Source organism: Camelus bactrianus, chromosome 16, assembly GCF_048773025.1.
Source record: "Camelus bactrianus isolate YW-2024 breed Bactrian camel chromosome 16, ASM4877302v1, whole genome shotgun sequence".
NCBI lineage: Eukaryota > Metazoa > Chordata > Mammalia > Artiodactyla > Camelidae > Camelus > Camelus bactrianus.
The window spans coordinates 27,419,849-27,436,626 of NC_133554.1; positions in this window are offsets into that span (position 1 = coordinate 27,419,849).

Sequence of the window (16,778 nt, forward strand, 5' to 3'; positions counted from 1 at the left end):
GCTTTCCATCATCTAGTGTGCTGGGAAAAAAGAATTTTCTTCAGTGGGATCTATGCTGCATAGACACGTAAGAGGAGTCACTAGCTTCAACTCAGTTTTAGAGTGAAAACGGCAAAAATTCCAAAAGCGGAACTAGGAAACATAATGAGAAATCAGAGTAAGTGTTTCTATTGGTACCCATTCCATGTACGCTGGATGAATGAATGCCTCTCCGCATGCTCAGATATGTGAGTTGAATGTGTTTGAAAGCAATCAGTCACCTATCTTGTTGGGGACACAGTTTTTTTGAGTGGGGAATGACACTTCATGCATATATATGGGGAGGTACAAGCTCCAATTCTGGCTTACAGTGAAATCTGCATGAACATCAAACCAGCACTAGGAAACACACTGAGAAATCAGAGAAAGTGTTTCTACTGCTCCTCAAAACCTTTATGCTAGATGAAAGAACGCCTCTTCACGTGCTCAATTCTGAGAGTTGAATGTGTGTGAAAGCCATTAGTCACTTAGCCTGCTGGGAAAACTCAATTTACTTAGAGTGGGGAGCTACAAATCATACATATATATGGGGAGGTACGAGCTCTAAATCGGTTTTACAGTGAAAACTGCATGAACATCAAACCAGCACTAGAAAACATACTGAGAAATCGGAGTAGGTATTTTCATTGCTGCCTATTCCCATTATGCTAGATGAACGAACGCCTCACCACACGCTGAATTCTGAGATTTGAATGTGTGAAGACGTCAACCAAGTAACTTGATGGGAAAACACATTTCTTTTGAGTGAAGAACTACACTTCATAAATACATATAGGAATGTATTAGCAAAAAATTTGATTTACAGTGAAAAGTGCATGAACATCAAACCATCAATAGAAAACATTATTGTGAAATCAGTGTAAATTTTTTCTAGTGCTACCTATCCCCATAATGGCCGATGAATTAACGCCTCTTCATATGCTCAATTCTGAGAGTAGAATGTGTGTGAAATCCATTAATCACTTATCATTTTGGGAACAAGAGCTTGTTTGAGTTGGGATCGACACTAATTACATGTGTATTTTGTAGGTATTAGCTCCAACTTGGTTTTACAGTGAAAACAGAACAAACTGCAAAATCGACACTCGGAATTATAGTGAGAAATCAGACTAACTATTTCCAGTGCTGCCCATTCCCTTTATGCTAGATGAACAAACGCCTTTCCACATGCTTAATTCTGAGAGTTGAATGTGTGTGAATGCCGTCAATCATTTAGCTTGTTTTGAACACTGAGTTTCTTTGAGTGGGGATTTATGCATCATATGAATATAAGGGGAGGTATTACCTCTAGGTCAGTTTTACACTGAAATGAGCATGAAATGAAAACCAACACCAGGAAACATACTGAGAATTCCGAGTGTTTCTATTGCTAACGATTCCCTTTATGGTAGATGAACAAACGCCTCTCCACATGCTGAAATCTGAGAGTTGGTTGTGTGCAAAAGCCGTACATCTCCTAACTTGTTGGGAACACACCATTTCTTTCAGTGGGGAAATATACTACATACGTATCTATAGGGAGGAACTAGCTCCAAGTCCGTTTACACGGAAAACAGTGCACTCTGGAATATGGAACTGTCACACATGCTGAGAAAACACAGTAAGTGTTTCTACTGCTACCCATTCCCTGTATACTAGATGAATGAACGTCTCTGCAAGGGCTCAATTCTGAAATTTGAATGTGTGTTAAAGCCGTCCATCTACTTGCTTGTTGGGAACACAAGCTTTCCTTGAGTGAGGCCCTATACTACATACATATCTATGGGGAGGTTTCAGCTCCAAGTCGGTTTTACAGTGAAAACAGCATGAACATCAAACCAGCACTAGGAAATATACTGAGTAATCAGAGTAACGGATTCTAGTGCTACTGATACAATCTAGGCTACATGAACGAACGCCTCACCACGTGCTCATTTCTGAGGGATGTATGTGTGTGTTAAAGCAATCCATCCCCTAGCTTGTTGGGAAAACAGAGATTTTTGTGTGGTTTAGTATTCTTCATACATATTTATGAGGAGGTATTAGCTCCAACTCAGTTTTATAGTGAATACAGTGACAATATCCTACTGACACTAGGTAAAATACTGAGAAATCCGACTCTTTCCTGTGCTACCCATTCCCTATATGCTAGATGAACAAACACATATCCACGTCCTCAATTCTGAGAGTTGAATGTGTTGAAATCAGTCCAACAATTTGCTTGTTGGGTACAAAGACTTTCTTTTAGTAGGGAACTATGCTACATATATATCTGTGAGTAGGTTAGCTCCAACTCGGTTATACAGTGAAAACTGCATGAACTTCAAGCCAGCACTAGGAAACAAATGCAGAAATCAGAGTTCATGATTCTATTGCTACCCATTCCCTTTATGCAACATGAAAGAATGCCTCTTCACTTGCTCACTACCGAGAGTAGAATTAGTTTGAAAGGCGCCCATCAGCTCTCTTGGGGGGAACATAGATTTTCCATAAGTAAGGGATGATGGTACATAGATATGCATGACATGGCACTAGCTCCAAGTAAGTTTTACTCTGAAAACAGCATGAACTAGAAACTGGCACTAGGAATCATGCAGAGAAATCAGAGTAATTATTTATAGTGTTTCCCGTTCCCTTTTTGCTGGATGAAAAAACACATCTCCACATGTTCAATTCTGAGAGTAGATTTGCGCAAAAGCCTTCTATATCCAATCTTTTTGGAAAAACAGAATTTGTTTCAGTGGGGATCTATACTACATACGTATCTATGGGGAGGTACTAGCTCCAAGTCATTTTACTGTGAAAAATCCATGAACTTCAAACCAGCTACAGGAAACATACTGTGAAATCAAAGTAAGTGTTTTTAGTGCTACACATTCCCAGATTCTAGATGAACAAATGCCTCTCCACATGCTTATTTATGAGTTTTGAATTTGTGTGGAAGCCGTCCATCACCTAGCTTGCTGGGAAAAAAGAATTTTCTTCAGTGGGAACTATGCTACATAGAAACGTAAGGGGAGTCACTAGCTTCAACTCAGTTTTAGAGTGAAAATGGCAAAAATTCCAGAAGCGGAACTAGGAAACATAATGGGAAATCAGAGTGTGTGTTTCTATTGATACCCATTCCATTTACGCTGGATGAATGAATGCCTCTCCGCATGCTCAGTTCTGAGAGTTGAATGTGTGTGAAGCAATTAATCACTTATCTTTTTGGGAACAAGAGTTTGTTTGAGTTGGGATCTATGCTACATACACGTCTATTTTGTAGGTAGTAGCTTCAACTTGGTTTTACAGTGAAAACAGTTCATACTGTAAAATCGGCACTAGGAAATATACTGAAAAAACATAGTAAGTGTTTCTACTGCTCCTCATTCCCTTTATTTAGATGAATGAATGTCTCTCCAAGGGCTCAATTCTGAAAGTTGAATGTGTGTTAAGGCCGTCCATCTCCTTGCTTGTTGGGAACACAAGCTTTCTTTGAGTGAGGCCCTATACTACATACATATCTAGGGGAGTTGTTAGCTCCAAGTCGGTTTTACAGTGAAAACAGCATGAACTTCAAAGTGGCACTATGAAATATACTGAGAAATCAGAGTGTTTCTAGTGCTACTGATACAATCTAAGCTTGATGAACATACGCCTCTCCATGTGCTCATTCTGAGTGTTGTATGTGAGTGTTTAAGCCATCCATCACCTAGCTTGTTGGGAAAAGAGAGATTTTGAGTGGTTGAGTATTCTACATACATATTTATGAGGAGTTATTAGCTCCAACTCAGTTTTATACTGAATACAGCGACAATATCCTACTGACACTAGGTAAAATACTGAGAAATAAGTTTCTTTATTGTGCTACCCATTCCCTGTATGCTAGATGAACAAACACATATCCACGACCTCTATTCAGAGAGTTGAATGTGTTGAAAGCATTCCAACACATAACTTGTTGGGAACACAGAGTTTCTTTGTGTAGGGAACTATGCTACATATGTATCTGTGAGTAGGTTAGCTCCAACTCTGTTTTACAGTGAAAACTACATGAACTTCATACCAGCAGTAGGAAACAAACTCAGAAATCAGAGTTCATGATTCTAATGCTACCCTTTCCCTTTATGCCACATGAAAGAATGCCTCTTCACTTGCTCATTACCGAGAGTAAAATTAGTTTGAAAGGCGTCCGTCAGCTATATTCGTGGGAACATAGATTTTCCATAAATAAGCGATGATGGTACATAGATATGCATGACATGGCACTAGCTCCAAGTAGGTTTTACTCTGAAAAAACATGAATTAGAAACTGACACTAGGAATCATACAGAGAAATCAGAGTAATTATTTATAGTGTTTCCGTTCCCTATATGCTAGATGAAAAAACACCTCTCCACATGATCAATTATTAGAGTAGATGTGCACAAATTCCTTCTATTTCCAATCTTTTTGAAAACACAGAATTTGTTTCAGTGGGTATCTATGCTACATACTTATCTGTGGGGAGGTACAAGCTCCAAGTCATTTTACTGTGAAAAATCCATGAACTTCAAACCAGCTACAGGAAACATACTGTGAAATTAAAGTAAGTGTTTTTAGTGCTACACATTCCCAGATTCTAGATGAACAAATGCCTCTCCACATGCTTAAATCTGGGAGTTGAATTTGTGTGGAAGCCTTCCATCATCTAGTGTGCTGGGAAAAAAGAATTTTCTTCAGTGGGATCTATGCTGCATAGACACGTAAGAGGAGTCACTAGCTTCAACTCAGTTTTAGAGTGAAAACGGCAAAAATTCCAAAAGCGGAACTAGGAAACATAATGAGAAATCAGAGTAAGTGTTTCTATTGGTACCCATTCCATGTACGCTGGATGAATGAATGCCTCTCCGCATGCTCAGATATGTGAGTTGAATGTGTGTGAAAGCAATCAGTCACCTATCTTGTTGGGGACACACAGTTTTTTTGAGTGGGGAATGACACTTCATGCATATATATGGGGAGTTACAAGCTCCAATTCTGGCTTACAGTGAAATCTGCATGAACATCAAACCAGCACTAGGAAACACACTGAGAAATCAGAGAAAGTGTTTCTACTGCTCCTCAAAACCTTTATGCTAGATGAAAGAACGCCTCTTCACGTGCTCAATTCTGAGAGTTGAATGTGTGTGAAACCCATTAGTCACTTAGCCTGCTGGGAAAACTCAATTTACTTAGAGTGGGGAGCTACAAATCATACATATATATGGGGAGGTACGAGCTCTAAATCGGTTTTACAGTGAAAACTGCATGAACATCAAACCAGCACTAGAAAACATACTGAGAAATCGGAGTAAGTATTTTCATTGCTGCCTATTCCCATTATGCTAGATGAACGAACGCCCCACCACACGCTGAATTCTGAGATTTGAATGTGTGAAGACGTCAACCAAGTAACTTGATGGGAAAACACATTTCTTTTGAGTGAAGAACTACACTTCATAAATACATATAGGAATGTATTAGCAAAAAATTTGATTTACAGTGAAAAGTGCATGAACATCAAAACATCAATAGAAAACATTATTGTGAAATCAGTGTAATTTTTTTCTAGTGCTACCTATCCCCTTAATGGCCGATGAATTAACGCCTCTTCATATGCTCAATTCTGAGAGTAGAATGTGTGTGAAATCCATTAATCACTTATCATTTTGGGAACAAGAGCTTGTTTGAGTTGGGATCGACACTAATTACATGTGTATTTTGTAGGTATTAGCTCCAACTTGGTTTTACAGTGAAAACAGAACAAACTGCAAAATCGACACTCGGAATTATAGTGAGAAATCAGACTAACTATTTCCAGTGCTGCCCATTCCCTTTATGCTAGATGAACAAACGCCTTTCCACATGCTTAATTCTGAGAGTTGAATGTGTGTGAATGCCGTCAATCATTTAGCTTGTTTTGGACACTGAGTTTCTTTGAGTGGGGAATTATGCATCATATGAATATAAGGGGAGGTATTACCTCTAGGTCAGTTTTACACTGAAATGAGCATGAAATGAAAACCAACACCAGGAAACATACTGAGAATTCCGAGTGTTTCTATTGCTAACGATTCCCTTTATGGTAGATGAACAAACGCCTCTCCACATGCTGAAATCTGAGAGTTGGTTGTGTGCAAAAGCCGTACATCTCCTAACTTGTTGGGAACACACTATTTCTTTCAGTGGGGAAATATACTACATACGTATCTATAGGGAGGAACTAGCTCCAAGTCCGTTTACACGGAAAACAGTGCACTCTGGAATACGGAACTGTCACACATGCTGAGAAAACACAGTAAGTGTTTCTACTGCTACCCATTCCCTGTATACTAGATGAATGAACGTCTCTGCAAGGGCTCAATTCTGAAATTTGAATGTGTGTTAAAGCCGTCCATCTACTTGCTTGTTGGGAACACAAGCTTTCCTTGAGTGAGGCCCTATACTACATACATATCTATGGGGAGGTTTCAGCTCCAAGTCGGTTTTACAGTGAAAACAGCATGAACATCAAACCAGCACTAGGAAATATACTGAGTAATCAGAGTAACGGATTCTAGTGCTACTGATACAATCTAGGCTACATGAACGAACGCCTCACCACGTGCTCATTTCTGAGGGATGTATGTGTGTGTTAAAGCAATCCATCCCCTAGCTTGTTGGGAAAACAGAGATTTTTGTGTGGTTTAGTATTCTTCATACATATTTATGAGGAGGTATTAGCTCCAACTCAGTTTTATAGTGAATACAGCGACAATATCCTACTGACACTAGGTAAAATACTGAGAAATCCGACTCTTTCCTGTGCTACCCATTCCCTATATGCTAGATGAACAAACACATATCCACGTCCTCAATTCTGAGAGTTGAATGTGTTGAAATCAGTCCAACAATTTGCTTGTTGGGTACAAAGACTTTCTTTTAGTAGGGAACTATGCTACATATATATCTGTGAGTAGGTTAGCTCCAACTCGGTTATACAGTGAAAACTGCATGAACTTCAAGCCAGCACTAGGAAACAAATGCAGAAATCAGAGTTCATGATTCTATTGCTACCCATTCCCTTTATGCAACATGAAAGAATGCCTCTTCACTTGCTCACTACCGAGAGTAGAATTAGTTTGAAAGGCGCCCATCAGCTCTCTTGGGGGGAACATAGATTTTCCATAAGTAAGGGATGATGGTACATAGATATGCATGACATGGCACTAGCTCCAAGTAGGTTTTACTCTGAAAACAGCATGAACTAGAAACTGGCACTAGGAATCATGCAGAGAAATCAGAGTAATTATTTATAGTGTTTCCCGTTCCCTGTTTGCTGGATGAAAAAACACATCTCCACATGTTCAATTCTGAGAGTAGATTTGCGCAAAAGCCTTCTATATCCAATCTTTTTGGAAAAACAGAATTTGTTTCAGTGGGGATCTATACTACATACGTATCTATGGGGAGGTACTAGCTCCAAGTCATTTTACTGTGAAAAATCCATGAACTTCAAACCAGCTACAGGAAACATACTGTGAAATCAAAGTAAGTGTTTTTAGTGCTACACATTCCCAAATTCTAGATGAACAAATGCCTCTCCACATGCTTATTTATGAGTTTTGAATTTGTGTGGAAGCCGTCCATCACCTAGCTTGCTGGGAAAAAAGAATTTTCTTCAGTGGGAACTATGCTACATAGAAACGTAAGGGGAGTCACTAGCTTCAACTCAGTTTTAGAGTGAAAACGGCAAAAATTCCAGAAGCGGAACTAGGAAACATAATGGGAAATCAGAGTGTGTGTTTCTATTGATACCCATTCCATTTACGCTGGATGAATGAATGCCTCTCCGCATGCTCAGTTCTGAGAGTTGAATGTGTGTGAAGCCATTAATCACTTATCTTTTTGGGAACAAGAGTTTGTTTGAGTTGGGATCTATGCTACATACACGTCTATTTTGTAGGTAGTAGCTTCAACTTGGTTTTACAGTGAAAAGAGTTCATACTGTAAAATCGGCACTAGGAAATATACTGAAAAATCATAGTAAGTGTTTCTACTGCTCCTCATTCCCTTTATTTAGATGAATGAATGTCTCTCCAAGGGCTCAATTCTGAAAGTTGAATGTGTGTTAAGGCCGTCCATCTCCTTGCTTGTTGGGAACACAAGCTTTCTTTGAGTGAGGCCCTATACTACATACATATCTAGGGGAGTTGTTAGCTCCAAGTCGGTTTTACAGTGAAAACAGCATGAACTTCAAAGTGGCACTATGAAATATACTGAGAAATCAGAGTGTTTCTAGTGCTACTGATACAATCTAAGCTTGATGAACATACGCCTCTCCATGTGCTCATTCTGAGTGTTGTATGTGAGTGTTTAAGCCATCCATCACCTAGCTTGTTGGGAAAAGAGAGATTTTGAGTGTTTGAGTATTCTACATACATATTTATGAGGAGTTATTAGCTCCAACTCAGTTTTATACTGAATACAGCGACAATATCCTACTGACACTAGGTAAAATACTGAGAAATCAGATTGTTTCTTGTGCTACCCATTCCCTGTATGCTAGATGAACAAACACATATCCACGACCTCTATTCAGAGAGTTGAATGTGTTGAAAGCATTCCAACACATAACTTGTTGGGAACACAGAGTTTCTTTGTGTAGGGAACTATGCTACATATGTATCTGTGAGTAGGTTAGCTCCAACTCTGTTTTACAGTGAAAACTACATGAACTTCATACCAGCAGTAGGAAACAAACTCAGAAATCAGAGTTCATGATTCTAATGCTACCCTTTCCCTTTATGCCACATGAAAGAATGCCTCTTCACTTGCTCATTACCGAGAGTAAAATTAGTTTGAAAGGCGTCCGTCAGCTATATTCGTGGGAACATAGATTTTCCATAAATAAGCGATGATGGTACATAGATATGCATGACATGGCACTAGCTCCAAGTAGGTTTTACTCTGAAAAAACATGAATTAGAAACTGACACTAGGAATCATACAGAGAAATCAGAGTAATTATTTATAGTGTTTTCCGTTCCCTTTATGCTAGATGAAAAAACACCTCTCCACATGATCAATTATTAGAGTAGATGTGCACAAATTCCTTCTATTTCCAATCTTTTTGAAAACACAGAATTTGTTCCAGTGGGTATCTATGCTACATACTTATCTGTGGGGAGGTACAAGCTCCAAGTCATTTTACTGTGAAAAATCCATGAACTTCAAACCAGCTACAGGAAACATACTGTGAAATTAAAGTAAGTGTTTTTAGTGCTACACATTCCCAGATTCTAGATGAACAATTGCCTCTCCACATGCTTAAATCTGGGAGTTGAATTTGTGTGGAAGCCTTCCATCATCTAGTGTGCTGGGAAAAAAGAATTTTCTTCAGTTGGATCTATGCTGCATAGACACGTAACAGGAGTCACTAGCTTCAACTCAGTTTTAGAGTGAAAACGGCAAAAATTCCAAAAGCGGAACTAGGAAACATAATGAGAAATCCGATTAAGTGTTTCTATTGGTACCCATTCCATGTACGCTGGATGAATGAATGCCTCTCCGCATGCTCAGATATGTGAGTTGAATGTGTGTGAAAGCAATCAGTCACCTATCTTGTTGGGGACACACAGTTTTTTTGAGTGGGGAATGACACTTCATGCATATATATGGGGAGGTACAAGCTCCAATTCTGGCTTACAGTGAAATCTGCATGAACATCAAACCAGCACTAGGAAACACACTGAGAAATCAGAGAAAGTGTTTCTACTGCTCCTCAAAACCTTTATGCTAGATGAAAGAACGCCTCTTCACGTGCACAATTCTGAGAGTTGAATGTGTGTGAAAGCCATTAGTCACTTAGCCTGCTGGGAAAACTCAATTTACTTAGAGTGGGGAGCTACAAATCATACATATATATGGGGAGGTACGAGCTCTAAATCGGTTTTACAGTGAAAACTGCATGAACATCAAACCAGCACTAGAAAACATACTGAGAAATCGGAGTAGGTATTTTCATTGCTGCCTATTCCCATTATGCTAGATGAACGAACGCCTCACCACACGCTGAATTCTGAGATTCGAATGTGTGAAGACGTCAACCAAGTAACTTGATGGGAAAACACATTTCTTTTGAGTGAAGAACTACACTTCATACATACATATAGGAATGTATTAGCAAAAAATTTGATTTACAGTGAAAAGTGCATGAACATCAAACCATCAATAGAAAACATTATTGTGAAATCAGTGTAAATTTTTTCTAGTGCTACCTATCCCCTTAATGGCCGATGAATTAACGCCTCTTCATATGCTCAATTCTGAGAATAGAATGTGTGTGAAATCCATTAATCACTTATCATTTTGGGAACAAGAGCTTGTTTGAGTTGGGATCGACACTAATTACATGTGTATTTTGTAGGTATTAGCTCCAACTTGGGTTTACAGTGAAAACAGAACAAACTGCAAAATCGACACTCGGAATTATAGTGAGAAATCAGACTAACTATTTCCAGTGCTACCCATTCCCTTTATGCTAGATGAACAAACGCCTTTCCACATGCTTAATTCTGAGAGTTGAATGTGTGTGAATGCCGTCAATCATTTAGCTTGTTTTGAACACTGAGTTTCTTTGAGTGGGGAATTATGCATCATATGAATATAAGGGGAGGTATTACCTCTAGGTCAGTTTTACACTGAAATGAGCATGAAATGAAAACCAACACCAGGAAACATACTGAGAATTCCGAGTGTTTCTATTGCTAACGATTCCCTTTATGGTAGATGAACAAACGCCTCTCCACATGCTGAAATCTGAGAGTTGGTTGTGTGCAAAAGCCGTACATCTCCTAACTTGTTGGGAACACACAATTTCTTTCAGTGGGGAAATATACTACATACGTATCTATAGGGAGGAACTAGCTCCAAGTCCGTTTACACGGAAAACAGTGCACTCTGGAATACGGAACTGTCACACATGCTGAGAAAACACAGTAAGTGTTTCTACTGCTACCCATTCCCTATATACTAGATGAATGAACGTCTCTGCAAGGGCTCAATTCTGAAATTTGAATGTGTGTTAAAGCCTTCCATCTAATTGCTTGTTGGGAACACAAGCTTTCCTTGAGTGAGGCCCTATACTACATACATATCTATGGGGAGGTTTCAGCTCCAAGTCGGTTTTACAGTGAAAACAGCATGAACATCAAACCAGCACTAGGAAATATACTGAGTAATCAGAGTAACGGATTCTAGTGCTACTGATACAATCTAGGCTACATGAACGAACGCCTCACCACGTGCTCATTTCTGAGGGATGTATGTGTGTGTTAAAGCAATCCATCCCCTAGCTTGTTGGGAAAACAGAGATTTTTGTGTGGTTTAGTATTCTTCATACATATTTATGAGGAGGTATTAGCTCCAACTCAGTTTTATAGTGAATACAGCGACAATATCCTACTGACACTAGGTAAAATACTGAGAAATCCGACTCTTTCCTGTGCTACCCATTCCCTATATGCTAGATGAACAAACACATATCCACGTCCTCAATTCTGAGAGTTGAATGTGTTGAAATCAGTCCAACACTTTGCTTGTTGGGTACAAAGACTTTCTTTTAGTAGGGAACTATGCTACATATATATCTGTGAGTAGGTTAGCTCCAACTCGGTTATACAGTGAAAACTGCATGAACTTCAAGCCAGCACTAGGAAACAAACGCAGAAATCAGAGTTCATGATTCTATTGCTACCCATTCCCTTTATGCAACATGAAAGAATGCCTCTTCACTTGCTCACTACCGAGAGTAGAATTAGTTTGAAAGGCGCCCATCAGCTCTCTTGGGGGGAACATAGATTTTCCATAAGTAAGGGATGATGGTACATAGATATGCATGACATGGCACTAGCTCCAAGTAGGTTTTACTCTGAAAACAGCATGAACTAGAAACTGGCACTAGGAATCATGCAGAGAAATCAGAGTAATTATTTATAGTGTTTCCCGTTCCCTGTTTGCTGGATGAAAAAACACATCTCCACATGTTCAATTCTGAGAGTAGATTTGCGCAAAAGCCTTCTATATCCAATCTTTTTGGAAAAACAGAATTTGTTTCAGTGGGGATCTATACTACATACGTATCTATGGGGAGGTACTAGCTCCAAGTCATTTTACTGTGAAAAATCCATGAACTTCAAACCAGCTACAGGAAACATACTGTGAAATCAAAGTAAGTGTTTTTACTGCTACACATTCCCAGATTCTAGATGAACAAATGCCTCTCCACATGCTTATTTATGAATTTTGAATTTGTGTGGAAGCCGTCCATCACCTAGCTTGCTGGGAAAAAAGAATTTTCTTCAGTGGGAACTATGCTACATAGAAACGTAAGGGGAGTCACTAGCTTCAACTCAGTTTTAGAGTGAAAACGGCAAAAATTCCAGAAGCGGAACTAGGAAACATAATGGGAAATCAGAGTGTGTGTTTCTATTGATACCCATTCCATTTACGCTGGATGAATGAATGCCTCTCCGCATGCTCAGTTCTGAGAGTTGAATGTGTGTGAAGCCATTAATCACTTATATTTTTGGGAACAAGAGTTTGTTTGAGTTGGGATCTATGCTACATACACGTCTATTTTGTAGGTAGTAGCTTCAACTTGGTTTTACAGTGAAAACAGTTCATACTGTAAAATCGGCACTAGGAAATATACTGAAAAAACATAGTAAGTGTTTCTACTGCTCCTCATTCCCTTTATTTAGATGAATGAATGTCTCTCCAAGGGCTCAATTCTGAAAGTTGAATGTGTGTTAAGGCCGTCCATCTCCTTGCTTGTTGGGAACACAAGCTTTCTTTGAGTGAGGCCCTATACTACATACATATCTAGGGGAGTTGTTAGCTCCAAGTCGGTTTTACAGTGAAAACAGCATGAACTTCAAAGTGGCACTATGAAATATACTGAGAAATCAGAGTGTTTCTAGTGCTACTGATACAATCTAAGCTTGATGAACATACGCCTCTCCATGTGCTCATTCTGAGTGTTGTATGTGAGTGTTTAAGCCATCCATCACCTAGCTTGTTGGGAAAAGAGAGATTTTGAGTGGTTGAGTATTCTACATACATATTTATGAGGAGTTATTAGCTCCAACTCAGTTTTATACTGAATACAGCGACAATATCCTACTGACACTAGGTAAAATACTGAGAAATCAGATTGTTTCTTGTGCTACCCATTCCCTGTATGCTAGATGAACAAACACATATCCACGACCTCTATTCAGAGAGTTGAATGTGTTGAAAGCATTCCAACACATAACTTGTTGGGAACACAGAGTTTCTTTGTGTAGGGAACTATGCTACATATGTATCTGTGAGTAGGTTAGCTCCAACTCTGTTTTACAGTGAAAACTACATGAACTTCATACCAGCAGTAGGAAACAAACTCAGAAATCAGAGTTCATGATTCTAATGCTACCCTTTCCCTTTATGCCACATGAAAGAATGCCTCTTCACTTGCTCATTACCGAGAGTAAAATTAGTTTGAAAGGCGTCCGTCAGCTATATTCGTGGGAACATAGATTTTCCATAAATAAGCGATGATGGTACATAGATATGCATGACATGGCACTAGCTCCAAGTAGGTTTTACTCTGAAAAAACATGAATTAGAAACTGACACTAGGAATCATACAGAGAAATCAGAGTAATTATTTATAGTGTTTTCCGTTCCCTTTATGCTAGATGAAAAAACACCTCTCCACATGATCAATTATTAGAGTAGATGTGCACAAATTCCTTCTATTTCCAATCTTTTTGAAAACACAGAATTTGTTCCAGTGGGTATCTATGCTACATACTTATCTGTGGGGAGGTACAAGCTCCAAGTCATTTTACTGTGAAAAATCCATGAACTTCAAACCAGCTACAGGAAACATACTGTGAAATTAAAGTAAGTGTTTTTAGTGCTACACATTCCCAGATTCTAGATGAACAAATGCCTCTCCACATGCTTAAATCTGGGAGTTGAATTTGTGTGGAAGCCTTCCATCATCTAGTGTGCTGGGAAAAAAGAATTTTCTTCAGTGGGATCTATGCTGCATAGACACGTAAGAGGAGTCACGAGCTTCAACTCAGTTTTAGAGTGAAAACGGCAAAAATTCCAAAAGCGGAACTAGGAAACATAATGAGAAATCAGAGTAAGTGTTTCTATTGGTAACCATTCCATGTACGCTGGATGAATGAATGCCTCTCCGCATGCTCAGATATGTGAGTTGAATGTGTGTGAAAGCAATCAGTCACCTATCTTGTTGGGGACACAGTTTTTTTGAGTGGGGAATGACACTTCATGCATATATATGGGGAGGTACAAGCTCCAATTCTGGCTTACAGTGAAATCTGCATGAACATCAAACCAGCACTAGGAAACACACTGAGAAATCAGAGAAAGTGTTTCTACTGCTCCTCAAAACCTTTATGCTAGATGAAAGAACGCCTCTTCACGTGCTCAATTCTGAGAGTTGAATGTGTGTAAAAGCCATTAGTCACTTAGCCTGCTGGGAAAACTCAATTTACTTAGAGTGGGGAGCTACAAATCATACATATATATGGGGAGGTACGAGCTCTAAATCGGTTTTACAGTGAAAACTGCATGAACATCAAACCAGCACTAGAAAACATACTGAGAAATCGGAGTAGGTATTTTCATTGCTGCCTATTCCCATTATGCTAGATGAACGAACGCCTCACCACACGCTGAATTCTGAGATTTGAATGTGTGAAGACGTCAACCAAGTAACTTGATGGGAAAACACATTTCTTTTGAGTGAAGAACTACACTTCATAAATACATATAGGAATGTATTAGCAAAAAATTTGATTTACAGTGAAAAGTGCATGAACATCAAACCATCAATAGAAAACATTATTGTGAAATCAGTGTAAATTTTTTCTAGTGCTACCTATCCCCTTAATGGCCGATGAATTAACGCCTCTTCATATGCTCAATTCTGAGAGTAGAATGTGTGTGAAATCCATTAATCACTTATCATTTTGGGAACAAGAGCTTGTTTGAGTTGGGATCGACACTAATTACATGTGTATTTTGTAGGTATTAGCTCCAACTTGGTTTTACAGTGAAAACAGAACAAACTGCAAAATCGACACTCGGAATTATAGTGAGAAATCAGACTAACTATTTCCAGTGCTGCCCATTCCCTTTATGCTAGATGAACAAACGCCTTTCCACATGCTTAATTCTGAGAGTTGAATGTGTGTGAATGCCGTCAATCATTTAGCTTGTTTTGAACACTGAGTTTCTTTGAGTGGGGAATTATGCATCATATGAATATAAGGGGAGGTATTACCTCTAGGTCAGTTTTACACTGAAATGAGCATGAAATGAAAACCAACACCAGGAAACATACTGAGAATTCCGAGTGTTTCTATTGCTAACGATTCCCTTTATGGTAGATGAACAAACGCCTCTCCACATGCTGAAATCTGAGAGTTGGTTGTGTGCAAAAGCCGTACATCTCCTAACTTGTTGGGAACACACCATTTCTTTCAGTGGGGAAATATACTACATACGTATCTATAGGGAGGAACTAGCTCCAAGTCCGTTTACACGGAAAACAGTGCACTCTGGAATACGGAACTGTCACACATGCTGAGAAAACACAGTAAGTGTTTCTACTGCTACCCATTCCCTGTATACTAGATGAATGAACGTCTCTGCAAGGGCTCAATTCTGAAATTTGAATGTGTGTTAAAGCCGTCCATCTACTTGCTTGTTGGGAACACAAGCTTTCCTTGAGTGAGGCCCTATACTACATACATATCTATGGGGAGGTTTCAGCTCCAAGTCGGTTTTACAGTGAAAACAGCATGAACATCAAACCAGCACTAGGAAATATACTGAGTAATCAGAGTAACGGATTCTAGTGCTACTGATACAATCTAGGCTACATGAACGAACGCCTCACCACGTGCTCATTTCTGAGGGATGTATGTGTGTGTTAAAGCAATCCATCCCCTAGCTTGTTGGGAAAACAGAGATTTTTGTGTGGTTTAGTATTCTTCATACATATTTATGAGGAGGTATTAGCTCCAACTCAGTTTTATAGTGAATACAGTGACAATATCCTACTGACACTAGGTAAAATACTGAGAAATCCGACTCTTTCCTGTGCTACCCATTCCCTATATGCTAGATGAACAAACACATATCCACGTCCTCAATTCTGAGAGTTGAATGTGTTGAAATCAGTCCAACACTTTGCTTGTTGGGTACAAAGACTTTCTTTTAGTAGGGAACTATGCTACATATATATCTGTGAGTAGGTTAGCTCCAACTCGGTTATACAGTGAAAACTGCATGAACTTCAAGCCAGCACTAGGAAACAAACGCAGAAATCAGAGTTCATGATTCTATTGTTCCCCATTCCCTTTATGCAACATGAAAGAATGCCTCTTCACTTGCTCACTACCGAGAGTAGAATTAGTTTGAAAGGCGCCCATCAGCTCTCTTGGGGGGAACATAGATTTTCCATAAGTAAGGGATGATGGTACATAGATATGCATGACATGGCACTAGCTCCAAGTAGGTTTTACTCTGAAAACAGCATGAACTAGAAACTGGCACTAGGAATCATGCAGAGAAATCAGAGTAATTATTTATAGTGTTTTCCGTTCCCTTTATGCTAGATGAAAAAACACCTCTCCACATGATCAATTATTAGAGTAGATGTGCACAAATTCCTTCTATTTCCAATCTTTTTG